Below are 8,195 nucleotides of genomic sequence, written 5' to 3'. Positions count from 1 at the left end.
GAGCTCAAAAGGTTCGCCATCACTGGCCGAGGCAGATGAATCTTTTCAGTACAAAGAAGAGAGCTATCACACACACACACACACACACACACACACACACACACGGACATTGGGTGTGGTCTTGGAGATTTCCTGCATAAATGGCACCAGAGTTCCACAGATCAGGCTGGCCCCACATCGCCATCATGGCCTGATCACTGCCAAACTTCTCCCACTGCAGACTCGCAGGTGGCCCTGCACCGCTCTGCGCCCAGTCTCACCACCCAACAGCCTTTCTCTGCTAACAAGAGGGACTAAACCACAAAAGGTTCGCCATCACTGGCCGAGGCAGATGAATCTTTTCAGTACAAAGAAGAGAGCTATCACACACACACACACACACACACACACACACACTCACACACACACACACAGATGGACACTGGATGTGGTCTTGGAGATTTCCTGCATAAACGGCACCAGAGTTCTACCATCAGGCTGGCCCCACATCCCCATCATGGCCTGATCACCGCCAAACTTCTTCCACTGCAGACTCGCAGGTGGCCCTGCACCGCTCTGCGCCCAGTCTCACCACCCAACAGCCTTTCTCTGCTAACAAGAGGGACTTGATCATACGCGCTCTGTGAGACGACCTGTCACCTGGGGGAACAGCGCACCACAGTGACACATTACCCGCCTGCTCTCATCACAAATCAAGGGAAAATGCAGAGGATACCAACAGTAAAACTCCCTTCCAGCGATATGCACTTGAAGACAAGCTTCCAAGCAATGGTGATGGGGAGATTCAGAGAATGCCCGTCAGAAGGAAACGTTGTTTTAGTTGCCCGGCTGCACAAAACAACGTCACGGGAACGTTGTTTTAGTTGCCCGGCTGCACAAAACCTGAGCACAGCTGGGGGTGGGGACCTGCCTCCCAGGCCTGGAACAAGTCAGAGAATGAGTGTTACCGGAATTTGCAAATAATACTGAGAACTGAACCCTAATTTCCTGGGGGACCTGGGCAACTTTACCTTTGGGAAGTTTCCAATCTTTTGAAACAGTTGATGTTCCTTTATAAACAGGAAGACTAAAAAAAACAACAGCAGAAAAAAACAAAAACCCAGAAAGTGAGAGAAACCCAGAATTTCTAGTGTTAAAAAAAAGTTTTAAAATATTACTAATTTAATAATAATACATATGAATCCATTTTTTTAAAAGTAAAGCATCTCATTAATGAAAAAGAGATCCTGCTACCACAGAAATTTGCAGGCAGTCCACTCTATTCAGAACCTACTAATTGTTAAAAAGCTTGTTCTGCACACCAGGTAAAAAATTATGCCTCCTATCATTTCTACTACAGTATGTAGTCTTAGTTTTTGCCATTGAACATGACAATTACTTAATACTAAATTCCAAGCCTTTTCCTAACATGTAGCTTAAAGCCAGGTAATTGTGTTACATACATTTACAAAATGGGGTCCGATAATTTATTTACGTGATATATTGTCACCTGCTTTAAAATGTCACCAGGCATGATCAGGGGCCAGGTCTCTCCTTTTTTTCCAGGTTCATGGCACTTCAGTTTCTGCCATCATTTCTCACATAGAATAGCTTGTGGACACAACTCCGGAATCATCTTTGGATATTCTTGAGTTTGCCAGTGTCACTTGTGAAGCACGTGTTTAAGAATTATACCAATTAAAATAAATTAGCTAAATGCCACTAACATATCCTACATGTGGTGTGATCAAAACAGAATACAGTATCCTTCCCTTTTGCTAACCCCCCTACTACACTAAGGCAGCCTAATGCGGCACTTCCTCTTTGTCACCAGTCCTCACATTGTCAATCACTGTAACTTCCAGATCTTTAACATCTGCTTCCCAAATCACATGCATAATAACCCTGTGGTGTACTTTCCAAACGTGCCAGACATCAGTGCGTCTTTGTTTAATGCACCAGTGTTTGTTTCAGTGGATTTTTGCAGCCTCTGAAATCTTATTGTCCCCAAATAGCTAATTACCCAGGGCGATAGCTGTACTTCGTGGAGCATGCAAATCTGAAAAATACTTATATGAGTTCAACGGCATCTTTTCAAGTTCAGGTGATTTGTTCAAGCTTATAAAGTTCTTTTGGAATCATTTTTCTCCTCCCCAACTGTTCTGTTTCCTTTTTTTATGTCCTGATATTCACCTATCTGACCAGCATGACTGATGTTCATTTTTCTCCTCCCCAACTGTTCTGTTTCCTTTTTTATGTCCTGACCAGCATGACTGAAGTATTTCTCCAAGTTATTCACGACAGAGCTGACCAGGGCGATGGAGAACAAAGCAGCACACCTACGCGCAAGCCGCTGGCGTCTCCTCTCAGGCTGACACTGATCAGCGAACCAATGTATTTTGTCTATAGATGTTCAATCTGCCACAGATTCGTTTAATTGTATCATCACCCAGTTCACATGTGTCCATCACTTTTAAAGGAGTTTCATAATAGACTATGTCAGACTGGCTGAAATTCAGCTCCGACAGGAGCCTCCCCCTGAAGTGTGAGACTCATAATCCTATCAAAAATAAATTAATTTAGTGTGACAGGAATTAACTTGGAGAATCCATATGCCTTCCAGGGATCACTAGTTCCATTTCTAAATGCTCACAGTCATCTATTTAATAATGCACTCTAAAATTTTACTGAGAGTTGACATAAAGTGAAATCACTAGTTGTGATTTCAAAAATGTTCTTGTATGCGGGAAATGTATTTACACGGAGAAAGGAGACCACATAGAGAGTGGTCAGGGCAGGCCTCTCTGGACAATCCTATTTAAACTGAGGCTACAATGAGATGGTCCAGCCATGTGAGGATAGGAGTGAAAATTTTTCTGGGCAGAGGAGACAGTGTGTATAAAGGCCATACAGTGGTCCCAAGCCTTCTGTCTTTGAGGAACATCCAGGAGGCCAGTACGCTTATAAATAATAATAATAATAATAATAATAATAGCAGCAGCAAACACACAACAGGTACTCTACATCATGCATCATTCTAACATGCATATACTCTCACCTAATCCCCAAAACAGTCGTTTTATTGGGGCTTTTATTGCTCTCATTTTACAGATGACAGACGAGGTAACTAAGGAGCAGAGAAGTTAATTTAACTCTCCCAGAGTCACAGCTAGAAAGCGACAGAGCCCAGATTTGAACCCACGTGGCTCCATCCTTGGACAACCGCTCTCCACTGTCTGTGATTTTCCCCAGGATTATCTGAGGAGCTCCTGGTCAGATCTACAGGCCCTCTCGGTGTCTGCTATTGAACTCACATTTCCTCATCTCTCAGCCCATCTAAACACCTCTACCTTGCTTTCCTTATCACATCCTGTTTAAAAAAAAGCAATATCTGCACTAGTTTAAAAGAAAAAAAACACACAACATAATATTTCAAAACTGAGAAATCGTGCCTGAGAAGAAAGTTGCTGTGGCTGACTACTAATTTCATGGCAGCTAAAATGAATATTGCAAACATGAGTCAGTTAATACCCATTAGCTGAATAAAAGAACATTAGGTTGTCAGGGCAGATAAAGGTCCTCCTAGTTCTAAACTAAGATAATGGTCTTATCTAGATATGCATATAAAGGCATTCGGTGATAATGAACGAGATCTTCAATGGGAGTTTCACACAAGCATGCACAGGACATATGTAAATTTTGTCGAAGATCCCCTCATAAAAATCTAAATATAACATAAACTCATAATTGAGAATAATTAGGTAAAATAATCCAAGGAGACAGTCTTCCCATCTTCGAATGTGATTACTAGATTATATACTCTAACAACTTGGAGTTTATATTTTACTACTATAGACAGATGTAATAACTCTGAACACCAGACTTGCAGAGGGCAGAATACAATATTATAAAAATTTAGGAGCTAACGTACAATTTTGTCCATAGGTGGGAGACTAAACAATCTAGCCGTATGAAAAATCCATGGGGAAAGCCAGCATTTCCCTCAGGACAACCTTCTGAAGCAGCCATCAGAGGAGACCCCAGCTTTCCGTATCATGGGAATCCTCACAAGGTGCTCCTCTTAATAACAGCAGGTGGGACTTACAGACTTCTGGAAAGCATCTGCAATAGAAATAGGGGAGCCACTTTTATGATAATTTGACTTAGTTAATGTATTTCATTCCCACATTCACATATCAAAGTCGGTATTGTTTTTTTGTAGTTGGGGGAGCTGAAACACAAGTATATTAATTCATGTTCACCAAGAATAAGCAGAGCTGGGGTTAAACCACGCCCTGGGAGTCTGAGCGTTTCGCCATCACAATATGGTGCCTTGTAACAAACAACACTACCTTCTGTAGAGGGTGATCAGCAGTACTATTAAAGTACAAAAGGCAGGCGGTCCGATTTGTTGAACATCGTTAGGTATTTTTCTTACAGAAATCCACAGCCCAGCCTACATAGTCAATGAAGTGTTATTTGAAATAAAACAGTAAGACATGATCTAAGAGGCAGATGGTTAAATAAATGAAGGCACATACATACCATAAACTAATATAGGGCCATTACAAAGAAAACAGGTACTAATATGATGGTGTCCATGATAAAGTAATTAGTAAGGATAAGCAAGTTGAAGAACAACATGTTTAGAGGAAGCATATATTCAAGTGCATGTGGTGTACAGGTATCATACCCATACCCACACCCCTCCCCCAACACACACCCCATATAAAAATATTCAAACAGTGAACAACTGTTACCCTGGAGAGTGGTGGAAAAGCAAAAGTTGAAAAAGGAAATTTCATACTTTAAGAAATAGTTTTGTATTTAGAAGCATAAATTACTTTCATCATCTTTAAAATACATTAATACAATCTCTATATTATATAATACATATTATAATATATGCTCATTATAGATGTTATATAATATACGCTTATATTACATAATTTAAGCGCATATTATATAATATTTAGTAACTAATTAAAAAATCTGTTTCAGAACAAAATAAAAATGAATACTCAAACCACAAAAGAAACAGATAGACACCTTATACTCTAACGCACAGTGCAGAAAATAAGATATAGGTATATTGAATTTTGTCCAAGGCAAATATTACTCATCATTCAATCTGAGTCAGGAAAATTCTTCAGTGTTACTTTTACAGACTCGCCTGAAATGACACCGCATCCAGATGTAGCTGCCAAAAGGAATTAGTTTCAAAATAGATCTTGAGATAATTGTAGAAAATGACTTTGTTACACGGAATTATTTGATTCTGACCACTTAAATGTTGAAGAATGACAAAGACAATGATGCTTGCTTTGTCACAGTTAATAACAGCCTTTTCTCCTGACTATAGTTAAACAACAGCATTACCTCCTCAATAATTCATTGATTTAACAAATATTTACCAAGTACATGCATCCACCAAAACGGAATACAATAAAGCCTGTTAACACCATCTCTGGAGACACTGATCCTCGGGTTTACTACCGGAGGGGAGGGTAGCAAACATCTAATTTACTTAGAAACAGATTTAAAATAAAAGAAAAGAGACTAGGCCATATGCCTTCTTTCATATTCATTCAAAATGCCCATTCCTTTTACATAACAATGACCTTTGCCTACCCTATTCCCAGGGGTGGTATTATAATCAGATTCCACGCAGGAGTGATGATCATCATGTTTTGTGTTGATCTTCTTTTAAACTGCTTTATTTTCAGTACCTGGCACACTGTAGGCATTTAATAAAAACTTGCCTAATGAATGAAAACAAGACCAACAAAGGACAAGGGAAGGTTGATGTGATGGTTTTTGTGAACTCCTCATTCTCTATTTCTGAAAAAATACCCTTTCCTACTTTGATGTGAATGGGAGCTGTCATATTCCTTTAGAGCAGCAGTTCTCAACCTGTGGGTCGCGACCCCTTTGGGGGTCAAACGACCCTTTCACAGGGGTCGCCTAAGACCATCGGAAAACACATATATAATTACATATTGTTTTTGTGATTAATCACTATGCTTTAATTATGTTCAATTTGTAACAATGAAATTGGGGGTCACCACAACATGAGGAACTGTATTAAAGGGTCGCGGCATTAGGAAGATTGAGAACCACTGCTATAGATCCTAAAGAGTTACCTACTAATGATGGGGTGGTGGGATGGCAGGGGGGCGGGTCCACAAGGAGGCAACCACCGATCTTCCCCAGGATACATTAGGCTAAAGCTCAAGAAAAATCTCTCACCCGGCCGGGTGCGGCTCAGAGGTTGAGCATCTACCCAGGAACCAAGAGGTCACCGGTTTGATTTTGGTATTCCTGGTCAGGGCATATGCCCAGGCTTGATTCCTGGTATGGGGTGTGCAGTAGACAGCCGATCAATGATTCTCTATCATCATTGATGTTTCTGTCGCTCTCCCTTCCTCTCTGAAATCAATAAAAACATAATTTTTAAAAAGAAAAATCTCATTGCTTTCTGGCAATAACGCCATGTGATGGGGCCCTGAGACTTGCTGGATGTCATGTTCCTGGCCATGAGGAAGAAGCCAGGTTCAGACAACCAGGCACCAGGCTTCTGTGCAGAGAGCAGCAGAGATGAGAGGATCCTGGACACATTCATTCCTCCTTCAGGGGTTACTGAGGACTTTTATTCACTGATTCTAGTTGATGTTTGTACCAGTCTTCCAACAAATTCTTTGTCTCAACAATTTGGTTAGAGTTGGATTTTAGTCTCTGTGCATGGCTAAATGTTCATGACCAATGTGTTCCTTACACTAATTATTAAGCCCTCAGTTAGTTCCTCTCACAGGATTTTAAAGAATTGCAAAGTACATGATGTTTTGAATCTGATGTTAAATTTTGATTCCTTTAGAAGATGACTAGAAGAGTAGTTGTTGGTAGAACTTACTTTTTCATCATTGGCAACTATATTCTTAATGAAATAAAATGTGGGAATGCACATTGGTAGCCTTTGGTCAAATATACACGTTGACCCATCCAGAGATAATAGTTAAAAAATTAAACAGTTATATAAAATTATTATATAAATAATTCTAGCAGTCAGAGGTCTTTACCTAGAACTGAAGCTTGATGAGTTAAGAATTTCTGAATCCCAGGCTTTAGAAAGGGGACATTTTTACACACACACACACACACACATATATATATGAACCAGGTATCTTAATATTTTAGCAATATGACTGGGAGATCATCTATAGGTCAGAGGCTTATAAGATATGTGCTTCCCTGTTTCTAATTGGAGTTGTGCGTGAAAATCTACCATAACTAAAAGAAAATAAAGAGAAAAGACAAACACACACAATCTACCATAACTGTTTATACTGAAAACCAAGTCAAAGATCTCCCACCAGGTTTACTACACTCAATTAGTTAGGATACCACGGAAGTATCTACCTCAAGATTTATGCTAAATGCATTCTTGGGGCAATTACTTTCATGTTCAACTTGATATACTACCCACCTTAGTATTAGCCAAGTTTTCTAACCTTCTCCATCCTACCCCCTTTCGGTCCTGTTTCTTGAAGTATGTGCTGGAGGAATGAAGGCCGTACTTCTCAAGGCACAAAGCAAACAAAACTGGCTTCAATCAGCTGATATTTGTTGATATGAAATACGGGCTGAGTCTCTTTAAGGAGGCAATGGAGCAATAAAACTTACCTTTGCCAACAAAAGAGTCTATGAAAACAGACCGTCCCTATTGCTCTCTAGCTTTCCTCAGTCCTGACTTTACCAGCAGAGTTCCACATACAACCAGGCTGGGAGCTCATTATACCATAATGCTATGTTTACATGTCAGGATGAAGAAAAATGATTAGCTCTGATGTGATCCAAGTATCTATCCTTTGGAAAGAAATACAAGTAAGAGTTACCTATTAACCAACTCTAAATTAGCAGTTACATAAAGTCTCACTTATAGTGCTCCCAGAGGTTGCCATTCAGCATTATTCAATTATGCCTGAAGATAAATTGGGCCAGATGTTTTCCCTGTAGAGTCACTCAACTCCACGCAGTAGTCACCAGGACCACAAGGAATCGAATCCTCCCCATGAAAGCTAAATGTCGGAAAAGCTCTGAGAGTTCTGCTAACTATCTTGACATTCAGGTTTTAAGGAAAAACCACACCTGCCATCAGGTACAGAGAACATATAAGAGACAAAAACGTTAGGATATTCTATAGGCATACTCACAAAAAG

At 40.0% G+C, this 8,195-nt stretch overlaps 1 protein-coding gene across 1 annotated transcript in view; it reads right to left on the bottom strand.

Annotated features, from left to right (window-relative positions):
* Positions 1-7,528, bottom strand: part of LOC102258470 (putative Polycomb group protein ASXL3) — a gene marked incomplete at its 3' end in the record, with an annotated part of 54,599 nt that extends 47,071 nt beyond the window's left edge. The window contains exon 1 of the mRNA XM_014549279.1: positions 7,463-7,528. The remainder of the gene's footprint in view (positions 1-7,462) is intronic.
* Between the last annotated feature and the right edge of the window lie 667 nt (positions 7,529-8,195).

The sequence above is a fragment of the Myotis brandtii genome, unplaced genomic scaffold (assembly GCF_000412655.1).
Source record: "Myotis brandtii unplaced genomic scaffold, ASM41265v1 scaffold541, whole genome shotgun sequence".
Taxonomy (NCBI): domain Eukaryota; kingdom Metazoa; phylum Chordata; class Mammalia; order Chiroptera; family Vespertilionidae; genus Myotis; species Myotis brandtii.
This window is presented reverse-complemented; position numbering and strand designations above follow the sequence as displayed.